The sequence below is a fragment of the Columba livia genome, chromosome 15, assembly GCF_036013475.1.
Source record: "Columba livia isolate bColLiv1 breed racing homer chromosome 15, bColLiv1.pat.W.v2, whole genome shotgun sequence".
NCBI classification, from domain to species: domain Eukaryota; kingdom Metazoa; phylum Chordata; class Aves; order Columbiformes; family Columbidae; genus Columba; species Columba livia.
In genome coordinates, this window is record NC_088616.1 from 1,231,428 (window position 1) to 1,255,645 (window position 24,218).

General features: G+C 42.2%; 1 protein-coding gene and 1 long non-coding RNA gene across 5 annotated transcripts in view; one reads left to right on the top strand and one right to left on the bottom strand.

The window, feature by feature from the left end:
* LOC135575465 (uncharacterized) overlaps window positions 1-6,451 on the bottom strand; it is a 15,249-nt gene extending 8,798 nt beyond the window's left edge. The window contains exon 1 of the long non-coding RNA XR_010466285.1: window positions 6,300-6,451. This is a non-coding gene — a long non-coding RNA (uncharacterized LOC135575465). The remainder of the gene's footprint in view (window positions 1-6,299) is intronic.
* A 66-nt stretch (window positions 6,452-6,517) lies between these two features.
* Window positions 6,518-24,218, top strand: part of MRTFB (myocardin related transcription factor B) — a 79,524-nt gene continuing 61,823 nt past the window's right edge. For 2 of the 4 annotated variants that reach the window (XM_065030428.1, XM_065030431.1), the window contains exons 1-2: window positions 6,518-6,655; window positions 9,753-9,797. The gene's annotated coding sequence lies outside the window, so the exon portion shown is untranslated. Of the gene's footprint in view, window positions 6,656-6,701; window positions 9,434-9,752; window positions 9,798-24,218 lie in introns of those variants that run through there. The other 2 variants (XM_065030429.1, XM_065030430.1) reach the window with 2 other exon arrangements.

Below are 24,218 nucleotides of genomic sequence, written 5' to 3' on the forward strand. Positions count from 1 at the left end.
CTGCTTCCAGACACCGAGTCGCCTCCGTATCATCACTGGGCTGGAATCATTGTGGGTTTCTCTAGAGAATACAGAAAAATTACGGCAGAGATAAAGTCAGCCTCCTGTTCCTGTAACATGGCTGTTTCAAATTATTAATGATTTATATACTTATTTGAAATTACTAATTTAACCAGTTATCGGGTGGGAAGATTTTGTGGTTTTTTTGTTTTATTCTTAGCTAGTATGCTGAAAAAGTCTGTCTTTTTTGTTTCAATTTCCTTGTCATACGGAAATAAGAACTGGCACTGTGGTTTCCACTAAAAGTCCATCTAGGCCAGCATCCTCCCTCCAAGAGCAGCCACACCGGGACACATCAACATTCCCACCCTTTGGTTCATGTTGGACTCCAGGAGTTGTTCCTCTGTGGGAGAATCCCCTTTGGAACCACGCTGCGATTCCATAAGAGCCTTTGGAAGAGGAGTGCGAAAAGCTTGTTCAAATCCAAATGACTGTATCACCAAGTCATGTTCTCCACTTCCCCCTCAGTTATTTCAAACAACTTGAAGAGACCTTTGGAGAAAGCTCTTTGGAGAAATAAGTCATTTTTACATTGCATAGCATGTTTTGTCAATCTTATTTTGATCTCAGACCTTTAAGGAATATATTGGAATATAATAATTACTAATATATGACACTAATAGAAGCCATAATTCTCATCCCAGTTTCAAAATAGTTTACTCACTTGTAAACTAACCGCACTACTGTTCTGTAATCCTGCAAGTTCCACAGCAAAATTGTGATATTAACTCAATGAATCCTACCAAGAAATGAAATAGTCCCCATCGAATACGTAGTTGACAATTGGCTTTGACAGCCAAGGCTGATAATTGCATTTATTTTTCTGCAGGTAGTCCAAATCTTTGAGGATATAACTTGCCTAAAATGATGAAGGAGCACAGATGACAGATATCTGCAAAAGCTAAGATATTGCCTACTTACAGACCTACTTAAGGAGAGATTTCTTTCTTTGGAAAGTGAAAATATCTCCAATATTACTAGAAAGTTTCCTCTATATCTTCCCTTTCCCTTTGGCTTGGACATGACCAACATTTTCTAACAAACAATTTCTGCAGTCATATTTGTTCCTTTGTGGAGTGTGAAGAAAAATACCTGGGGCAGTGAACAAGTATTACAGAACGCTTTTCTCAGCATTTGAATTTAATAACATGTAATTAAACCTCTTAAAAGTTAATCATTCAATAAACGTTGAGCAAAAACCCTCATACCCTATGTACTAATTGCAGCCTCAACAGAAAAAAGCAAAGTAGTTCAAGTGGTGCTCCTGGGTGAAGGCAGATGTGCAGAAATTATCTGAAACTCTTGATTTGTAATCTCATGTCCAGAAATGTATGTGAATATATTCTTTTTAGTGCTTCAGAGAAGGTATATTTCCAACATGTTCTAAAGCAGCATTTAAAAAATTCTTAACAGCTCCAAGATATTCCTACGCTTATAAATAACAAAAAATAAATAAAAATACTTATGTTTAATATATTTCATTTCCATGGTGCTTCTGTTTGTAGAGAGGTGTAACTGTGATACACTCCATCTGAGTGGGTGCCAATTGTGGTTGGCAAGGTAACCTCTGAATAAAAGCTCATCTCTGAAACAGCATAAATCTGGCTGTGTTTTAAATGAAGTACTTCAGTTATTTGTGTTAGCAGATACAGGCTTCAAGTGCTTTCTTGAGACGGATGTTACGAATACCTCACAATGCCTGAAGATTAAGATAATGAAAAAAAACACTTCTTCAAAATGTACACTAATATTTTTCTTAATTCTTCGCTAGAGCTTACACAGAGTGTGGCTTTATTGGGTGGCGCATATGAGCTTCCTCTCCAGAAAGCCAATGTGGTTCTTGTATAGAGTTACCAAATATTTATACAGCAGGAAAAGACCTGCAGGACACAGGCACTGTGAGACAATCTTTCTATAAACAAAGCAGCAAGTTATTATTGACAATTAGTCAGTCAGGTGGGCTGGCTATTGCATCAACAGCACTGAAATTCCATGTTCATATCATGGAGTGACACTGTGGTATTCTTAACATTTCTGGACAACAGTGTCTTCTCTTTATCAACCTATGTATGGGCTTGCTGGTCTAGGGGACATGTACTAAAGCCTCTCTTTTCTAGTATGCTTGAGAAAAAGAACTCATGGAAGGATTTTGGAAGACATTTCAAATGTCTTCATGGTGTAATATATAAGATTTTTACAGGTATATCTCAGACAAGAACACTGATGATTTTACTGCTACTGCTTATTTGGATATGACTTATACGTGTAAGACCACACAAAAGTGCATGGGTGAATTTGATAATTCTTGGGCTAATTTAAAATTAATTACAGAATACTTTTATTGTGCTTTAAATAATTGTCTTTACTAACAAATCTGAACACAGTGTTTATATCTGTAGAACAATCAAATTTGTCATATAAAGCCTGTACTAGAACTGAAAAGCATCTGCAGTTTCTGAATAATTTCTAAAAAATGTTTGGCATTGTTTCATTAAATAAACAGTTCTTCCCTAAAATATGCAGCTTACAACTGCATGATGAAATACATATTTGTTATAAATCACAACAAATATTTTTATTCGTGCCTTATTTTGGATATGAAAATGCTGCCATTGTGTCTCTGCTCTCCATGCTCAGCGGTTGCCGCAGCAGGACGGGTCTGGAGCGGCAGAGCTGGCTCCGTGTTGGGCTCCAGCAGGACCAGCCCCGCACCCGCCACCCCCGCTGCGCCGCTCACCAGAGACCAGAGCTCCACCATTGCTGGGGACAAACGCTGCGGCTCTGGAGGAACCTTTCCGTCATGAGAAGGAAGAGCTGTACGCGTTCATGCCCAGCACAGGACAGGTGGTGCCCAGGAAGAAGAGCTATTGTGTGGAGCTGGACAATTTTCACCAAGGGATTTTACAGCAGAAACTGTTTTCAAGTAGTTATTTGCTGCTTTAAATGTGTCCTCCTTTGCACTGGCTGCTATCACCACGTTGCTTTAAAAAGCACAAATATCTTCAAGAAATTACTGTCAACTGTTTAATCTCAACCTTTTAACACATCATTGTCTCTGATACTTTCTTTTTGGTTTAGGTTTTTAGTATCCTACAGTATTCCTTACCATGGAAGGTATTCCATAGTATGAACCACATCTATGCCCTTCTACTCAATTAACTGACAATAATTTAATACACACGGCAGTTGAAATAACCAGAATAATCCAGACTGCGTTGTGACAATTAAGAGATTTTGCACCTCCTGCACCATGTTCTTGTACATGCTCATTTCCCCATATTCCACACACTCTGTACAGAGGTGATCTGCATGTCTGTGATACTGGAGTTATTTCAATGCTCATACACAAGACAGAAAAATGATTTATATGCTATTGTCACCTGAAATCCCAGCTAAGCTTTTTACATTTCTGGTTTTTAAATGTGTTGGCTAACCCGAAGGAAAAAAAGGTGGAGAGGCAGACTGAACTCTGTCAACATAATCCCTCTGTGGCAAAAGGGTGTCTTGTGTTTTTAGGAAAACAGAAAATAAAGAATTCTTTGTGAATGGAAACCATTCCAAGACGATTAACACAGCAAATATTTGAGTTATTCAGTGCGTTTGAAGGAGAAAAAAGGCATCACATAATTTCTTTGGCATAATTATCTGACATCTCATCTTCAGTACCATTCACACCCAAAATTCTTGGCTAGAATTACATTATAAATCAGTTTTCCCCAATTACTTCTGGGTTTGCGAGTACCGTTGATTTTGTAGGTGAGGATTGTTTTATTGTTGTTTAATTATTCATTTTCCTACAACTTTATAGACCAACTTTTAACTCCCAAAACATTAAAAAAAAAAAAAAGATGTTATAGGAGAGGGCAGCACCAAATACTTGGTCGTTTTGAAGGATAATACATGTTCCAGGCATGGTCATTGGGATGACTTGATGAAGCCTCCTTGATTTGTCCTTAGAGAGTACACGTAGAAAGTAGAAATGTGGCTATCTTGGGTTGAATCCCTGGTTTGTGTTAAAACACAAATACTGCTGAAGAAGAATCTGTTTGTAAATGTTTTTAATTACTTCATCCATGCAAAAAGGCCTTGAACTAAAGGTATTGCAATAGCTGTTCCACTGCACTGTTCTCTGTGACTTCAGTCTCACCCAGTTCCCTGTTACATGCATATCCATTACTTTTTCTGGTTTTGCCAACAGCAAAAGCTGTTTGGTCTTATGTAATAATTTGTCCTGAATTTAGAGTATCATTTCTCTCAGTTTGAGAAAATGATGTTTGGACACAATAGGCATCCACTGAATTAATATGTTTACAATTTCTCTGCCTTAGCTTCGATAGTTTTAAGACCTTCTCTGGATAAAGTAATGGCAAAGCAAGACTAAGATCTTAATCTCTGTGCCATTATACAGCTTTTTCCCATTTTCTTAGAAATCTGAAATTTCCAATAAAAATTGGTTTTATTCAATTGCACTTTAACTGTTTCATAATCCCGATTTGATTAATTAAATGCTACTTGGTCAATTGAATACTTAGAATCACAGAATGGTTTGGGTTGAAGGGCCCTTCCCAGCTCCCCCAGTGCCACCCCTGTCATGAGCAGGGCCATCTTCACCAGCTCAGGCTGCTCAGAGCCCCGTCCAGGGGTTGGGTCTCACCAGAGCGGAGCAGAATCCCCCTCCACCTCGTCACGTTGCTCATTATGTTGCTTTGGATGCAGCCCAAGATAAGGTTGGCTTCCTGGGCTGCAAGTGCACGTTGCTGGCTCATGTTGAGCTTCTTGTCAACCAACCACCCCAGGTCCTTCTCCTCAGGGCTGCTCTCAACCCATTCTCTGCCCAGCCTGCATTTGTGCTTGGGATTGCCCTGGCCCGTGTGCAAGGCCTTGCACTTGGCTTTGCTGAGCTTCACACGGGCCCACCCCCACCCCTCAAGCCTGTCGAGGTCCCTCTGGATGGATCCCTCCCCTCCAGCCTGCTCATCCATCCAATCCGTGTCTCTCCAATTTGGAGACAAGGACGTCCTGCAGGACAGTGCCAAACAATGTCAGTTGCTCTGCCCATATCCACCAACACTGTAACCTCCTCACGGGCCACTAAATTTGTCAGGCACAATCTGCCTACAAACTATTTGTAGTTGTTCATGTTTCTGGTTTTAACAGCAGACTCACATCTGAACTATTTTATTTGAAGGATACCGGAAATAAATCTGGAGCAAATTACAAGTTTTAATGAGATCTTTACACAGTTCATTGGTAGGTTTTCAGGTCATTGCTGGTTTTAGTTTGTTTCTGAAATGGGATAAAATCTGATTAGCTAACTGTAATCTAGAGGAATGTAAGAGATATGCAGCATGTTTTAAAAAGGAAAACAAATAATACTACTTTCAGCACACCTAAATAATTTGAACAGGTAATTCTTCAGATGGCAAAGCATTAGTTTATAATGAAGCACATCAGAATGTTGTTTAGCATCTCAAAACCATAAGAAATTTAAAACTGACTTGTTTTGTTTTAATGAATGCATGTGTCCCATTTGCCTGTGCTATCACTGATAGACAAACAGGCTGAAAAACTCTTTGGAGGAGGGAACCGGCTTTGCTTTGTTCCCACGTACCGTAAGCGGGTTGTAGCCTCCTGGCAGGCTCCGGGACACCAGCAATTTGCAAATGATAAAGGAGCTGTATCAGACCATTGCACTGAGCGCAGCTCAGTTCTTGATCTGTGAGCTGAAAACAACACAAAGCAGAGCTGCATAATTGTGGGCCTAACGCGGTGTACGTATGGAACAGGACTAGCTCCCTATTCCTAAAAATCCATTTGTTAGTAAGATATTGGCTGCTGTGAGCACAATGTTGCACGATACCTGCAACAAACTAACTATAGTGTGTGTACATACTCATTCGTGCTTGCAGAATAAATGCATTTTTCTGTTGCACGTTGTCAAGCATTCATCTTCAGGTTTCTAACACCTCTTCCAAGATTTTTTTTCTGCTGATTGGTTTGACGTTTGATCCAGTTCAGTTGCATTTATAGCTAAGCCTGAAGGGAAAATCCATGACTTATGACTCCCATCTTGGTTACGTGTGTTCTGCACGGCCCGAGCTGAAGCCGTAACTCCGCGTTTTGCGCCGGCCGCCCTGGCCAGCGCTGCGGGAGCCGTCCGGGGAGCGCTGCTCCCTCAGCCCCGCCGGCCCTGCGCCCCGCCCCTCCCCCGGCCAGGTGTGCCCGGAGAGACGAGGTACCTGAGAGCGGAGAGCGGGGCGAGGGGCCGCGGTGAGGGAGGGGCACGGTTCGGTTCGGTCCGGCTCAGCTCGGCCCTGGGAGGGACCCAGGGGGCGGCTTGGGGTCACCCCACTGGGGCGGCGCAGGGAGCAGCACCAGCGCGCGCCCCCTCAGCCGCCGTTCCGCGCGGGACCCGAGGGGCGCGAGTTCCCGGATGCAGCCGCCCCGCCCCCCGCCCCTTCCCGCCTCCTCCCACACGCTGCACAGTGCCCGCGCGCGCGGCCTCCCGCCCGCGGCCCAACCGCCGGGGCGCGCGCCCGAGGGCGGTCTCGGCCGTGGAGCTCGCGAGAGGACGCGTCCGCGGCGGCGGCGAACGGTGAGCGGTGAGCGGGGCGGGCGCGGGGGGCGGACGGGGCCGCCGCTCGGCCCGGCTCCTGCGCGCGGGGCCGCGGGGGAGCGCGCGTCACGTGGCGGGCGGGGCGGTGGCGGCGCCCCCGGCGCGCGGCGGGTGACCCCGGGCTCGGGGCGGTGGCGCTGAGGCGAGTCCGGCCCCGCGGTGCCGCCGCACGGCCCGGCCCGCTCCGCTCCGCTCCGCTCCGCCTGCCACAGCCATCTTACCGAGGCTGCGACGTGCGGGAGCGCCGCACGGGCCCCGCGCCAGGAGGGGCGGCCAACGTGCGCTGGGGGCCGGGAGCGGCGGCCGCCCCCTCCCTGACAGGATCCCCGCGGGGCCGGCTGCCGGGGATGCGGCGGCGGTGGCACTGCCGGCGGCGGCACCTCAGCCCCGCGGGGCCGCGCAGGTGGGCCCGGCCCGGAGCGGCGCTGGTGCCGGCTCCCGCACGGTGCCGGCTCCCGCACGGTGCCGGGCTGTGTCTCCCGGGAGCGCTGTCCGGCTCGGCCGGGCTCACACTGCTGGGTTTTCCTGCTGGTGCATTGCGGTCACTGATTTATTTTTTTTAATTATTATTTTTTTGGTGAGGCACACGAACTCGTGGGCGAGGTGCGGGGCCTGCGGGGGGAAGGGCGGGACTGCGGGGCCCGGCCCTGCAATCCGTGCGTTGCTTTTCCCTGTTGAGCGCAAAGTCAACACCTCTGACCCCGATCCCCTAAGTCGTGCAGCCGCAGAGCAGGTTCACTTGCTGCTGAAAGAGCAGCTGCACGAAGAGCAGGGACTGCTGAAGGATTTGTTTGGGGTTTTTTTGTGAGATACACAGATTGTAGCTGGCACTTGGTTAATCATCTTCGTGTGTAAAATAACGATGGTGCGCACAGATCTGTGTGTCAGCCGCAGGTAATGGGTGAAGTGGGGTGGATGAAGTGGGTGGGATGGAGGCAGGAGGCGCAGAGCTCGTGCCAGCGAGTGCGTTTGTCTGTATTCCGTTCGCACGGGTTTGTGCTGGTTTCTGAGGTCGCAGCGCAGGAATCTGCAGTCGGGCTGTCGGTGCCGTCCAGAGGACACTGGGACTGCACAGCTGCAGCAGGGAATAGAGCTGGAACAAAAACTACAGGATTGAAAAGTGGAGGATTTGTTTAATCACGAAGTAAATATCAGAAAGTTATCTTTCCAGGCATATTTCACAAGCAGCACTGTGAAATCTCGCAACTTTGCTGTCAACGTGTCTGAAAGATTTAGGCTCGCATCAGTCACCTCCTAAGAAAAAAAGCAGCTTACGCTGTGCCGAGTACAGCGTGTTCTGGAGTTGGTGTTTATGGGAAGGTGATTACGCTTCTTCCTCACGCTACCTCTTTACCATGGAAAGATGCCCAGGTTTTGAATTAATTGATGTTTTAAAGCTCTCAACAGAGGTGCAGCTGGCATTTCATAAGATTATTTTCTTAATGTGTGATGTTTTATTTATTTCCTTCCTGAAGTTTTCTTTCCTGTGTAATGAGTTAGGGCGAAGGATGGTTTTGTGGTGTAACTTAAAACTTGACAGAGTGCTGTCTGATAATCACACCAGTAATAAGAAAATAAAAACATCTGAAAGTCCTTGGGGTGTTATTGGAAATGCAGAACAACTTTCACCGTTTGGCTGTACTTGGAGAAATGTAGAACACTGGACTTCATGATACAGGAGATTTTTTAGGAGCAGTCACACAGTAACATGAAAATTGCCTTAATATTTATAATATTGAATTGTGGGATTCTATTGAATGAGTTAGAAAAAAGCTTTAAGGGAGGTTAATACACAGATACTCAGACAAATTTAGTGTTTATATGTGTAAAATATTCAATAAGTTGGAGCCCTTGCTTGTTAACGTAGAAATCAAATTAGATAATTGATGAAATTATGGATTGGTATGGTATTGGATAGGTAATGTACCTAGTTGTGGTGGGGGTGGTGTTTTTTAAACAGTGTTTAGATAACTGATTAAATAATTATTGGAAGAAAGAGGGAATACCTTTTATTGTGGGCCATTTCTTTTTTTAGGCCTTTTTGGCATTTCCGTCCTGTAACTTCTTCCTCGTGTGTTTTGATTTGGTTTTTTACCTCTTTAATTTTTGACCTCTTTCACTGGTATGTATAGAAACCATAAGTCAGTGTCAGCCTTTAGGCATGCAGACCTTGAAAAGAAAAAGAGGAAACCCATAGCTGCTGGGATTCATCTCTCAGAACAAAAGCAACATTGTGTGGCTGAGCAATGTATGGGACCTTTTAGGATGACACCTGTGGGTTCAAAGCCAGAACTGGGAAAACCCATTAATGTTGTGTAAATGGCATTTAATAAATGCCAGCCTTAAAGACGCCTGTGATTTAAAAACAAAACCGAAAAAACCCCAACAAAACTAACAAAACCAACCACCACAAACTTTTCACTTTAGTGTGCAGTTTCCATTGACAATCAGATGTGTCTGTGTATGCATATATGTACACACATACTCTAGAATATACTAATAAATGAAATATATCAACAAATGGAACAAATATGCTTTGACTTGTCATCATAGTAAAAAGCCAAAATGTAGCTGTGAGCAGTTTCCTTTTCCTTTATAAAGGTTCCTTCGTATTTGAATCTCTCAAAAACTAAAATATATTTCTGTTATGAAATGAAGTTGTAGTCCATAGATGTAATTGGCACCTAAACTTCCAAGTGTGGAGACATGCCCGCCGTCAGGAGTCGTGTGGGCTGGGACTGCCCCTATGTGCTGTAGGTGAGTTCAAAGGAGGGGACAGTGCACTCTAGCACTGTTATGCTTGCCAGAGGTAACTAGAAACACCAATAATTAGTGTGTTAGAATCTGAGTATATAGTAGATGCTAAAAAATAAGCTCATAGCAAATTGAAATGAGTTTACGAATTTTAACCTAACAAAGTACTTTAACGTCACAAAACTGCAGAAATGTATAAAGAGCAACTTGTATTCTGGAGGTGTTAATTTCTTAGGTGGAATAGAATATGTGACTTTTAAAATCGAGAATCCTTGTTGCATATTTGTGATTTTTGTTTTTTCCTGTCTTTCCAATTGCCTAGAAATGTGCTGAAACAGACACTACAGAAGGAGGCCAGAGATACAAGGTGAGTGTTGTATCTTAAAACATTTAAAACTTTCTGAATACAGGTTTTTGTAAAGTTGCTGGTTTTTAGTGAGCAGTGTATCGCTTTAAATTGCACTGGTTTTATAATCCTGTTAAAATGGAAGGTTTTCCAAGAGAGATGTTCTCATACAAACAGGAATTTGGGGCTCTGTAGTACCTATGTTACATAACCAAAGAGCAAGTTATTGTGATGTTTTTGCTTTGCCATTTGATGTGAGTGTTTTTAATCACCTCTTAGAATTTTGTCTTAAATATTCTTATGTTGATTAAATGATATTTTCTCTTTTTTAAAGGACTATCATGCTTGCAAGCCTTCACAGATTACGTTAGACTTGTTCTAAACGTTAGTACTTTTGGTGTTGGTAGGTGCAACTTTGGCCTCTATAGCACTTTGGTTCTTTGTAGCAGTGGTTCTGCAGTGCCCCAGGCCGGTACCAGCACGGTGCCAGAGCACAGCCCAGCGCGTCCACAGGACCCCCAGACCCAGTGTGCTGCATTCGGGAAATCCAGTTAGAGATGAGGAACAGAAGCTTCTTTCTTGAAGGGAGTAGCCAGGAGAGTTTAATGGCTGCTGATAGAATTCTTTTTCAGGAGATATTGGGAAGGGACTCAAACAGCTTAGTGAAATAAGGAACTGGGGTTATGTTCATGAAAATGTTCTGGTTTGGAACTGTGTGCCTCTGATGTTCAGCTGGTAGTGAAACCGTGAAAATTCTGTTCCTGCCTCTGCTGTATGGGAATATAGCGGAAGAATGGCAAGGTGGTTGTTTAAATGCAAATACACTCAAGTGACTTGCAGCTGTCTGTAGCAAAAGCACATACATCACACTAATTGTTTTACTGACCTTGTGTGCTTGACGAGTAGAACCTCTGTGTTAGATAACACAGGTCTGTGAGAAACTCCAGGCAGCTTATCACCATGTCCGGGATTCCTGCTTTGTTGTGAGAAAGAGCAGAGGCTGCGCTTGCTTGAAGCCTTGAAATACAGGCGAGCTCAGCAGGCCCCGGGATCTTCTACCAGGGCTGAATTGCTGCAGCGCCCACGTCCCCCTGGTGTCACCTCTGCCTGGGAGCTCAGGTGCTACTTCAGAGACCCCCCAGTAGAGAGGTAACTAAAATAAAACTTGCTCTTTGCAAGGCATTCGTGGCCTCTGGCTCTTCTTGTGATGTGCCTGCATATGTGTTCACACCTGCCTATCTTTTATATGGGGAAAAGAGCTTTGCTGAGGGGGCAAGAGGGGTTGTTTTATTTTCAGAATAACTGAGACAGCCCATCAAGCTTAAAGCCTCCTTGCTAATTTCTCCTGAGGCCCCTCTAAGGTGAAACAGACAGAGCATTGGCTCCACCGCTACAGAATCACCCAGGCACTTTGCACAGCTTGCGTGCTGAGAACTGCTCCGGAGAGCAGAGGACAGCACCATGTACAGAATTTCCTGGATACACACAGCAGGTGGGATGTATCTGGAGCACCGATGTATTCCAACAAACCCCAGAACTGTAGTGTTAGGCAAAAAAATTAGCACTGGAGACACTTAATGATGGGGGAGCTTCCTTTAACCTGGAGGGAATGGGTGTTTTAGGGCTGCATTCAGGCTACGTGAAGGTTTGATTAGACTTGGCAAAATCCAGTTCGCTTCACATCCTGCTTTAGCACACCTGCAACCTCTGTTTCTTACTGTGAATATATCTGCTACTTTTTTTAGAAGCATGCCTTAAAAAAGTAGTTAAACAACTGGAATTAAACCTGTTTGCACTTGACAACCATGAAAGTTTCATGTTTGCTTCTTTAAATGAAATTATTCTGTGTTGCATTGAGCACAGTGAACCAGTGCTCCTGGCATTGTTTCTTAAGCATTTTTATCACCCGGAGTTCAAGAGCCTAAATTGCATAATATTAATAACTTTTTCAAACTTTTCTTGTGTGGTGGAGATTGACAGCTGCTGTAAAACCACGCGTCAGTGTTGCTGAGGCTCTGCTGGAGCCACAGCCACAAAAATCTTCCATATCCTGAAACTCCAAAGCAGATGCACATTACAGAATTTATTAAAGTGCTCAGAATACTGTTATTAAATCCAGATGTTAATATAAGAGTTTTGCGTTTGTGCAATAAACTGGATCTCTGTGACTGTTGACTCAATAGACAGTATTTTAAGATTTCATATTTGGGTACTTGGCTAAAGCCATTAATTAAATGTTTGAAAACTTTCTTAAACCTGGGCATGGCGCCAAAAGCAACAACGTGAGAGAAGAGTCATAGTTAAGCTCATTTTTGATCTTCACACCAACTTGTGAAACACAAATGAACAGAACACTGATTTTCTACCCTTCTCAAATGGTGAATTTACTAGATAATTAGCCCTGATTTCTATCCCTGAAAAGGATGGACCATTGTGTCTTTATTTTCATATTTAGTTTCTAATGTTAGAAGTCTGCTGGAAGGCCAGGGAACAGTTGTTGAAAACTTGATTTAAAAATTTTAGAGACATTAAAATTAGTTTGTCAGTCATTCTCTATTATAAATATAAAATAGTTAGCTCCTAAAAATTCAGCAGAGAAGCTCATTAAAATAGAGTTCAAGTTGTTAGTGGATTCCACTAAAGTCCACTTATTACCCGTAAATGGTTCTTATATCTCATGAAGTTCTTATATCTCACGGAGTGGCGAGTTCGTCTGTTTTCTATGCAAAAAAAATAGATGAGACACAGAATTCCAGCTACTGCCACTGTGACGAATTACACTGCTGGAACAATCCCTAATTTCGTTCCCCTTTTTTGAAAATGAAATGTGGTGTTTGGTAAAGTTGTAATCCAGCAAAGCGGCGAGCATGTGTTGATGAGACTCAGTGGGCTGCACAAAGTTGAACACATGCTTAAAGCCTTTCAGGATTTAGAACCACATGTTAGTAAAGCTGTAGGAAAGTAATAGTTGTGACTTAACATAAGCAAAGCAATCTGTGAATGTCACTGCGGTGGATGTATTCCTGCGTGCACCACAGTGCTCTAAGTGCACTAAGGGTATAGTTATCTCTTTTTCATTGATAGGTGTTGAGTGTAAATTGTGGATTATGGTTGTAGTAAGTATTTATACTTAAATCTTATCTGAGAGAACACACTACCCTTGTTTAGTGTTTTAAAGCGCTGCATAAGTTGGATGTATCATCAGTCATTTAGTATGTTGTGAATTAGGCATCTTTTCTTGCGCGTTTCGTTCCTGTGGGTGACTTTGGAGGTGGGAAAGCACAGGGGTGTTTGTGCGTTTAGAACCTGTCTGGGTGGTACTCAGGCCTTGGAACGTGGATTTTGAAAAGGGAGCTTGCTGAATATGCTGAGATGACTATACAGAAATTAACAGGATCTTTATGTTCATTATGGTTCACCTGAATTGTACCGCTTGCGTATTATTTGAGGAGTTTTTGAATGGACGAATAAATCTCTGTACTATTTTGGAGCGTTTGATTTTCTTTGTCATATCATGTTACTTGGTAGGTTATTTTTTTAATATTTTCTCTTTTAAAAATATAGTCTTAGAAATATCTTTCCTTGGGAAAAAACAACTCAAGACAGGTCACCGAAAGATATTTGCTATGAAATTAAATGCAAAATTGACAGTGAGGTGTCAATGGCCGTTCTCATTTGTAAGTTTTTCACTATTACGAAAGTGGTGGGGTTTTTAGTAAAATTGCAGAATTAAATGCCTGTACTCCAGAGGAGTAGATGAACTCATACTGATTGATGTAGTTTTGCAGATCTAGAAGTTTTTTTCAGGGAAGAAATCTAAAACTGAAATATAACATGCAAGTAGTGAAAGTGCTGCTAATACTTGATCTCGCTGAATACCGAAGAATTGCTCCAACAGCAAAGTCCATCGGTTAATAGGTTGGTTATTTGTAACTTACCATTATTTCTTTTAAAATTTCCCGTTTTTCTGTAGTTTGGCTTGTGTGGTTTACGTAAATATTGAGAATAATCACAACTTCATCACACAACTGTGTGTGAAGTTGTAGAAATGGCTGTAAACCTCTCAATTTCTAGTTAGGGCATTCAGCACTGTAATCTCATTTGGAAATTCTGAACAGCAGAAGTATTTTAGGATCTGGTTTATGAGGGTAGTGCTGACTTACTGTGTTTCTAGTAAATAATTCAGGAGCAGTTACTACTTTATTATGCAGTAGTATTTCTGAATTTGTATGGGTTATTTGCAGTAACACTTCTTTATGTTCATGTCAAATAATACAGCAGCGCTCAAATACTTTCCCTTGGTGGAAGGTGACAGGTTTACCGAGCAAATGCTGTCTGTTTCTGCACAGTGGTTTTATGGTTATAGGAATTACAAATCTTCCAATGTGAATCAAGCTTTAAATAATTTGCCATACGTCCGTAGACAGTTTCAACCAGCTTTCTTTGCTTCTCTGACCAAGAGAGTGCTGGTGATTCCTGGGCTGGGATCAGCGCGGTGAGCGAGGCAAACGGCGCTGGGTTCACCATCCCACTGCTCCTTTACCAGCTTGTGGAAAATATGCCTGGTTTTAAAAACTTGTCACACGGGACTGGGGAAACAGGTGGAATCTCTGGGAAAGGGTGAAATGCAGATGGGAACAACCTCCTTCAGCCAGTGCTTCATCTGTCTGCCTCGAGAACGTTCTGAGCGGAGGTGGAACAAACAGGACGTGTGAACTGGGGGATGGATAGGACGCTGGAAGGTACTTTCCTTTCTGCAGACTGAGCCAGATTGATAGTTGACGGGAGGCTCTTGAACACGGGCACAGTTCTGAACCTGCTGTTCCTCAGATTTGGGGCAGTACCGGGCCAGAAGAGGGAGTTTGGTAGCATCCTGTGGGCTCCTGGAGTGTGCAGGAGGGTGAGCGCTGGACAGAGAGTGCACAGAGCAGCTGGCAGGGCTGGGGGGTTCACCGGGACACGGAGCACCGGGAACACAGAGTGCAGTAGAGGGAAAGCAGGTACTGCAGTGACCTGGGCAGGAAATGAACTGGGGTCTGATGCCACGAAAAGTAATGAAAATAAGCCGAGAGAAAAATAGGAACCTGGGCTGTACTAATTATATCTTAGTAGATAATATTTAATTAATATCTTGTTTTTATCAGTAGTTTTCCAACAGGGTTTCTAATAGAAATCTGTGGTATTTCTTAGCAAAAATATTCTGAATACTGTTCAAAAAAGGCATCTTTGAGGAAAGAGAGGCATTGCTTAGATTTTTCAGTGATTTTTTTAATTATTGTTTTTTTTACTGATTTATTCATGATTAAATACATTTTGTGTTTTAATGTTAGTAAATGGATCTAACCAAAGTATTTGAAACATACTTACCCTAATAAATTACATTTGATAACTGTTAAATGATGGAAGTGTCTTAATATCAGAGTGTATTTTCTGTTATGCTGCTGAAGACCAAAATTGTCTAGTATACCAATAAAATTAAAATTGTTATGTAGGAGAGAAATAATGGCTTGAAGTATTTTTAGGCTCATGAGTTTGTAAATTGACTGTTACTCTAGTTCTGAGCTGTTGATGAAAGAAATGCTCAGCGAGAGCTGGTTCATTAGCATGACGCAGAAGGCTATTAGCAAAATATAATGAAAACTGTTTCAGCTTGTGTTTGAAGGATGTTTCTGTCTCACTGAAGCGCATGAAGTTCACTCCACATTTGAAGCACCTTTTCAGCTGAGAGAACTGCCACGTGGATCAGGTGGCACACACTGCGTTTTGGTGGCTCCTGTCCTTGCACCCCGGCCACGTTTGCTGGGGCTCAGGACGCTCAGGTCACTCAGCAGCGGTGCTGGTTGAGCTGGTCGTGCTCCCAGGGTGATGCTCAGAACCACAGCCTGGCTGGTGACAAACCTCTGCACACAGGTGGTTTCCATCCCGCACAGCCCCAGGTGGCTTCGTACTTCTAACAGGTGCCCTTGGACCTCATGAGTCCGTAACTGTGGTTTAATTTCTCTAAACTTTTGAAGTAGATACTCTAGTGGTGGCAGGTGACCTATGCTGAATTAAGGAATAACCTTTAGCAGGAGCTGGTTAAGCTTTTTACTAACGAGGCAGTGATGCACCGGAGCTTTCTGTATTACAGGGGTGTCAAACTCGTTGTCACCGGGGCCACATCAGCCTCACAGTTGCCTTCAAAGGACATTTGTACAGTCCACATTGATCCCTTTGAAGGCAACCGCTGATGTGGCCCCGGTGACAATGAGTCTGACGTCCCTGCTACCTTAGTGTATCAGACTTAGTAATGGTCCTTTTTAATTCAGAAATAGCCTGTTCTTTAAATTGGGGTGTTGTGGGAGTGGTTACAGACAGTCTGGTTTTTTACACTCAGCGTGTCAGTGTTAAATTGATTCTTTGTGTTAATTACTGTAATCATAAATTTCTAAATATAATTTTCTTTCAAGGTGTTCTTTGGGAATAATTAGTCTTAACTGATTGAAGGAAATAATTTGTTGCAGTCAAGCTTCCTCACTTTTAAGTCTCCACATGTGAAATTTATCTTTAAATACAAGAGGCCTTTTTTTCTGTGTTGATCAACTTCGCGTTGAGTGGTTCTTGAGATCTGAAGTATTTCTGAAGGCCCTCACGTTTCTTTCTTGATCAGGTTACTGCCATTTCTGCATGAAGACAAGACTATTTTCTCTCCTTTATAATGGAGGGAGATAAAAATGATGATTTTTTTTTTTAAGAAGTGGAAGGTCTAATGGCTTTTTTTGCTTCAGGTTGCATTAGGAGAAAAATTCCAAGAAATACAAAATGTAGATGTGTCACAGCTGTTAAGTGCAGCAGTTTGTGCAGACATCTACTGTAAGCAATTCTATGGTTTCCATCTCTCTCTTTTTTATTTATTTATTGTTAAACAAGCAGCTTTGTAGGGAATGAAATACTGGACCACACAATAGTTTAACAGATAAGGCTGCTTTGAAAGTGGCTTTAGGCAACATAAACTCCCCTGACCCAGAGTTTCTGCCCCATTAGTCTTCAGCTAATTTCAGTGTGGAAAATGGGATCCAAGTTCATTTTAGCTTTGGAGATCGTGAGAAATTGGTTCTTAAAGCACTGAGGGCATGTACTGTGGATTATAGCATTAAACTGTGTAGAACACTAGAGTTTTCAGGCACTGTACTAATGACATGCTTTTTCTGGTTATTTTAGAATACGGGTGTTGATCTGGGGATTGAGCTTGATCACTTGTAATCTTGGTGAGATTCCTTCCTGTGGTCTTACCCTGTTCACAGAGAGTGTTATTGGCCTTGTTAGAAGAAATGTTCTTCATTTGAGAAGGAAAAGTTTGGCTTTTCTTTACTAAAGAGTGTTATTTTGTCTTTAACAAAACGTATTCATTTTTCTGTCAAAGTCATAATATTATGTTTGTGATCTATCTTCATGCTTAATTTCTTATGTTTAGCAAGGTGGGGGTTGTGGTTTTGTGGTGGTTTGTTTGGGTTTCCTTTGGGTTTGGTTTGTGGTTTTGTTGTTGTTTGGTTTGTTTTCCTTGTACCTGAAAGTCTGTGCTTAAACGCATGGAATTTAGCCTTCTTTTAGCATGCATCCTTATTGTATCTATTTAAAAAAACCCTACTTAAGTTCTTAGGAAGATACTTCAAGGTGTGAATCTATTACCACTGATAAAACTGCATTCCCATTGTCACCGTTGTATGAAAAGGTGTCACTCGAAGGGCTGTGGCTGTTGAGCGGCGGTTCGGTGGGAGCGGAGCTGAGCTGCTCCCAGCGCAGCAGCAATGCCATTTGTAACCTGGGTCAGGTGAGGACTGAGGAGGGAGCAGGTTGTTCTCAAGCCACCAATCTAAACGAGAGCTGGTGTAGAAGTGATGGGACAACTCTGCTCTTTCCCTTTTAAGTGCTTTTTAAAGCTCATAATAGAAAGTAATACTTTTAAGCCAAGCAAACAAACTTATTTGTCCAGTTCCAGTAGCAGCTTTGGCTATGTGAAGTGAGAAGTATATTGACTTCATTCTGACTCTAGGCTAATTACAAATATCGTGGAGAATAATTTGTGTGTGTTGAGTAGAAGAGTTGGCAATAGCAAGAAGTGGTATTATGGGACTGCCAAAATTTTGTGCCACTGCCTCTGTTGAGAAAGATGAGCATTTATAGCCACACAGCATGTGTGTGATGAATACATGTATTTGATGTATGTGCCTAACTGTGAGTTACCTCTGAGAGCACTAGGAGAGCCTTCCAAATCCCATGGTTGGAGCTTGCCCAGTGGTTTTGTCTGAGCCGGACAGCAGCACCATAAAAAAATCGTCTTAAAACTTCCATCACCTTCTTTAATTAGCCCTTAATCATACTGTTGTTGCTATTCCATACATGCCACATCATCCAGTGTAAAGTGAATTGTTGAAAAGGAGAGATGGTCCCATGAACCATCAGGCACATTAATTGTTTGGTTCTAGGCCTTTGTTTTTTTTGTAGTTAAAGGAAATAGAATAGAGGAGAAGGTTAAATGCTTCTAATAACTTGCAAAGTGGAACCAGTCATTTGGGCCAGCTGTGTTGTAATGCTCTGCTCTGCTTTTACAGGCTGGTTACATGATCATAAATAAGAAAAGAATATAAAATAGAGTATTTTAGATAATCTCTAAATATTTAGCATAAATCAAATAAAGAAATGCATGGTAAATTGCTGCTTAAGATGTACAGAAAGTTGATTTTTATATTTTTTTATTTAACCATTAATCTGTCACCTTCTGAGTTTTTCTTTTGTCCATTAGCGGGTTAAATTTTACAAGTTTTAGTTTCAGCAGTTAAGAGCAACAAGTTGACTGGTTTCCATGGGAGCTAATTCAAGTTATTGTTCGCATTGTTAATACCTGAAAGTAGCTGTGTTGGTACAAGTCAATCTGCAGGAAAAGGTTTGTGAGGAGGATTTTCTGGGTTGTCCCGAGGTTGTGAGCAGGGGCTGTTGAGCTGATTATCACCTGCATGTGCGCACCGACTTCAGTTCAAACGTCCTCATTGTGATAGTTGCAAGATCCCCTACATTGAAGTTGCTAGTAATCTCTGTGCTACATTGATTTGAATTCATGTCAATCGGTATTTAGGTTATTGCTGAATGTCAGGAATGAGTTAAATTCTGTCCTATAGAAGGTGATGGTGTTTTTTAAAAGGTCATATATCAGTCTTTGCTACACCAAATGTTATAATAGTAAGGTTTTGCTAATCTCTGTAACGGCATGTGGGCATTAAAAAAAGCGAAGTATATATTTTTCAAGAAATGTCATTTAAGAGCAGTGAGTGTGTAATGTCAGTGATGCTTATGAAGAAGCAGGCTGGACAGGAAGCAGCCCCGCAGTTCTTGCCCTTGGACCTGCATCCCAGCGCCTTCCTCGCTCTGTTCCCTTCGAGGGCTTGGGATACAGGCACGAAAATAACCACAGCAGCACCTGCGGCTTACTCATCCATGGGAACAGCTTGAAGGAGCCGAGCAAACAAATGAAATCACCCAGGAGTTCAACCTTTCCTAAATGCTCTAGGTGCTCTACCAACACGTGTTTTCAGAATAGATCAGCATTTTGGCTATCGAAGGACTCTGAACACATAAAGGAATTGTTAAAGATTATGATCCAATTTATTGATAAAACTTACTAATTGATTATTTTCTGAGCTGTCAGAACACGTCTTGCAAAAAGCCCTGTGTATTTCCTCTTCTTTTTTTAAATAAATGCCCACTTCTGGGACATGACATTAAAATGTTGAGCAATCGTATGATGTGCTCATCTAAATATTTGACCCTTCCCCCAGACCTGAGCTGTCAAGCGCTTTTATAGTACCAAAATGAACACTTGTGGTTTGATATTCTTTTAGTGTTTTCAACGTCAGTTCTGTATGTAGATTCTGCTGGCCACACTGTTTGTTTGCTGGCCACAGAAAACCGTGGAGCACACGTTATCTTACTAACTCCTTCCACAAAGTTCTGTCATAGCCCAGGAGAACAGACCTTGCTTTTTGGCAGGTAAATCTGAGTCGCTCTTGCAATTATTTGAACACTACTGCTGAGCGCTTCATATGAAAACTGACATTAAGACCTTTTGAGTTGTTTCTGAGTGGAATTTGAATAAATTGCTTCTGAAATGATATGTCACGTTTTATTGGATAAAAGATTTAATTTAATTGTGTAAAGATCTGTGAGGATGAGAAACCAGAAGCATCATTTGTTTGTACACCATTAATGCACTTGGCTTTGGTTTTTGTCTTGCTAAATTTAGGTATTATAAAACAAACCTTGTGTTGTTTTCTAAGCTGATTTGCCACCAGTGTTGATGCAGGCATTTTTAATTTTAGTAGAGTATTAAAGCAGATGTAAAATATTGACAACATCATCTTCATAGTCTGAAAAATAGGAATGTCATGTCTAGATTTTTTGGAGCACTTGTAAATGTTGTATTTCCATGCACAGTGTGTGTGCATGACATCTAAACAAGATGTTACTTCATCTTTTACCTTTCTAGTTTAAAGTATTTTTATGAAGCTGTTTATTTTAATGGAACTAGGGAGGATATGTGCTGGAGGAGCTTCGTGTTTATTTAATCAAGTTAACCCAGCCGAATGACTCAGCACTGCCTCAGTATGAACATCCTTGACTAACAATATCCACAAAAAGGATGAGATGAAATGAAATTGATTAAAGGTGATTAAAACATAGCTGAAGACTATCTGGAAATCCTTCACTTAGGACAAGTCAGAGGACAGTGTGTATCTCTTACACTTCCAAGTGGTGTTCCTGTTGCTGCGGGTGCTGGGGCAGAGCTGGGATGGAACCTCAGGTGGAGCTGAGGTAACGTCTTCTCGTGAGCCAGAGTTTTCAACGGGAGTTAAATCTTTGTGACCTTCCTGCCACAAACAGCACTGTACGTTATGCATAACGGAGCTTCTGCTTCCGAAGCATTGTGTGTGCAGAGGTCTGGCTGTTCAGGGCTGCTCTGGGTTATCCAGACGCACCAACAGGCAGGAGCTTCCATACCTGGTTTGGCCCTGGGTGAGCACATCCCTGTAACGTGATCGGACAACACAGGTCGTGCTCTTCTCTGAGGAGCCTGGTTGTTCACTGTCTTTGAAAGGCAGCTAATCCCAGACTCTGCTTTTGCATTTGCTCCATCAGACAGTTTGTTTATGGATTTTTGGTGCACGTTGCAAAGTTATTTTCATAACTGTTTCTTAAAGGCAGATAGATTTGAAAAATGTTATATAATCATCAAACAATTGAAACATTACTTCCATCTAAAGGGATTTGTTTTGTTTCAGTGACTTGAATATGACGCTTATTGAACCTTGGTTTGCTTTACTTAAAATATTTGTAAGAAGTTTAACATCTTGGATAAATGTTGTAATTAATTGCCATTTTAAAGCTCACTAAGTGCGAACACAGAAGGTAATTGTAGTATATCACTTCAAACATTTTTATGAGACCTTGAAGTATTTAAACACTTCACAACATTCCTGTGACTTAATCAGTACAAAGACTTAAGATTTAAAGATTTCCTTCTAAGAATTAGTAAAGAGAATCTCATTGTAGCCTTGTCAAATTGCGGACGGTTCTAATGACCGTCGTGCTTCTCGGCACACCAGGGCCTCAGCCCTGCCCTACGCTTCTGCACGTTGTTTCTAAAGAAATGAATAGTAACAGCTTCTGATCATGCATAATCCAAGCTGATTACTCATCGTTAGTCAGCTGTTGATATTTCTCATCTTTTTCTGCTTTTGTCTTATTACCTTTGTAAAAATAGCTGTATGGTTTCAGTCCTTGTTGCTATGGATTTTACCATAACATTTGTCTTCGTTAATTAATACATCAGCACGGTATTTTAACTGTAGGATTGCAATTTGCCTTTCAATGTAATAATTGAATATCATTTTTAATTTCAAAGATATATATACATATATATATATATGTATATATATCTATATATACCGCACCCCAAATACGTTCAATGCGAGAGGTTGTGTGAGGAGCTGACGGCAGGATTTGCAGGAGACACCGAGTTGGTCTGCAGTGTCAATGCCGTTTCTTTGGGAAAAGGAGCAGCAGCATCACTGTGTGAACTGGAATAGTAAAAAGCTGAACATTTACAAGACTTTTTTCATGCAAAATGTCTTTTGGTTTTTTAATCCACTGTGGAATACATCAGATGAGGGCCTCAATCTCAACAGCATGAGCGTTGTTCTTGCAACAGAGGCAACCTTAATTTGAGACATTTTCTCCAATTAGTGAAATTATGATGTCTAATATGAATGAGACTAACATTCAGTTAACTTACTGATAACCTGGATGATTATTAATAGCAAGTACTTTCCATGCTTATGTTCATTTTGTACTCAGTCATATAATTTATCTTTACTGGTTCCCCCTTCAGCCCCCTCCCTCCCCCCTTCCCACTCAGCACAGGCCATCGGGAGGGAAAGAAGGACAGAGAGAAGAGAGTTGGAAAAATTAACAATGTTTTACTAATGCTACTGATAAGAATAGAGAAAATAATACAAAATATACAAAACCAATCTTGAAAGTCCCGGCAACTGCTGGGCCAGTACCTGAAGTCCTGGACTGGACTCTGCAGCCAACCGGAGCTGGATTCAGTCTGTCACTGGCCTCAGTTCGCAGGGACGACTCGCAAGGTCCTCTCCTAATGTCGCCATAAGGAAAAGGGACGAGATCCTCGTGATCTCCCACTTTTATATGAGGTATCAGGTGAATGGGATGTTATACTCAGTTGGTCAGTTCCTTGGTCACCTGTTTCTCGTTGTCCCTCTGGCGAGATGGGCCTCTGTTCTTATCAGTGACCTTGCGTTTCATTGCTGTGTTCACCAAAACATGTGTCTGGCTTTTCAGGAAAATGCAGCTCATATGAAGCTTTAGCTGACAGGCAAATTCACTAAAAGAGAAACTTGTTTTTAACAAAACCAGGACAGTAGTGTTCAGAATTTGGGGAAAAAGGTATTCGGGACAATTACAAAGGGAACCCAATAGCTTTTCATGTAGGAATTTGATAAGATCTCATACGTACAATAGGATGTAAGCACGGCCGAAATGACACTGTGCAGATACAGTGTGTGCTGGTGTCTGCCAGATGGAAAATGCTGCATTTTAGAGGTGCAGAGAAAGCCTTGTGTCCTGGCCGAGGAGCAGACACCAGAGCTGGTGTTGCTCCGGCAGCTGCCGAGATGCGTTTCCTGCAGCCAACACTGCGATTTGATTTCCCCGTCGCCCTTGCTGGCAGGCAGCGTGCCAGCGGGAGCCGTCCCCTCAAAACATCGCGTCTTGCTGCTCGGGGAGGCAGGAATTTCATCCCCACTCTTGTCTCTGGGAAATGACTCTCTTGGCTCAGAGTAACCGTGTTCGGTGAGCTGGGTGTTCCTCTGGATTTGGAATGTCTGTGTCCAGGTCCCACTTGTATTGATCCTGGGGAAAAAGGAGGTTTTGAGCTTTCCGAGGGTTCAGCTGCTGGGACTCGGCTCATTTGAAGATTAGAAATTAGCTTTGCTGTATGCGTATCTGTGCAGTGGACAGGGGTCAAGGTTTAAGGCAAGGCGGCAGAAAGAGAACTGGTCTTGTTTTTAACAAAACCAGGACAAGAGGGCCAGCAGCCTTCCCAAAGCGCGGCTCTTGGCCCTCTTTACGAGATGGAAAGAGGAATTGCCAAGTTAGTCTCATGCAGTGACTTGGCCCATTAGCTTAGATACAAATCATTGTTCAAATTGAAGTAGTATTTGAAACTGTAATGGTCCTGTAAATGCCCGTTACCACTTCGGTGTTCCAGATCGTCCTGTCCGACGAACAGATATTTGAATCTTTCTGGCGTTGACAAGACAGGAGAGCTTAATGCAAACGGCCTTGGTTGGCAGCTGCTAAGAGGACCGGCCGAGCGTGATTCCTGAGCTCTTGGACCGGCTTTTACCATGTTTCCTGACACACTGATGAAAACAACAACAACAACCACCACCACACTCACCATTTTGCTATTTTATTCTTCTTCCCACTGCAGATTCTGGTGTATTACAGACTGCTAGCTGTATAATTTTAGATTTACTGAGTTTTATAAATGGAGAAACTTAAACCTTGGTAGATTTGACTGCTGTTATTCACACCATGATTCTGTAATAGATTCTGTACTGGAGCCTGGTATTACTAATATTTAATCTGGTATGACTACTGATAATATTTAATAATGTGTATAGTGACCTAAGTTCCTTGCAGGTGTAAATGAGTGAGCAGTGTTGAAGTCAGCACTTTGATTTGGCCAGAGTTTGAATGCTCTGCAATTCTTCAACCTTTTTTTTCCAGCAGATTTCTAAACTAAAAGCTGATTTACTACCTGTCATCCAGATTTCACAGCTTGTGCAGAAAAAAATACCAGTTCTAGTGTCTCAAGTGGCAGAG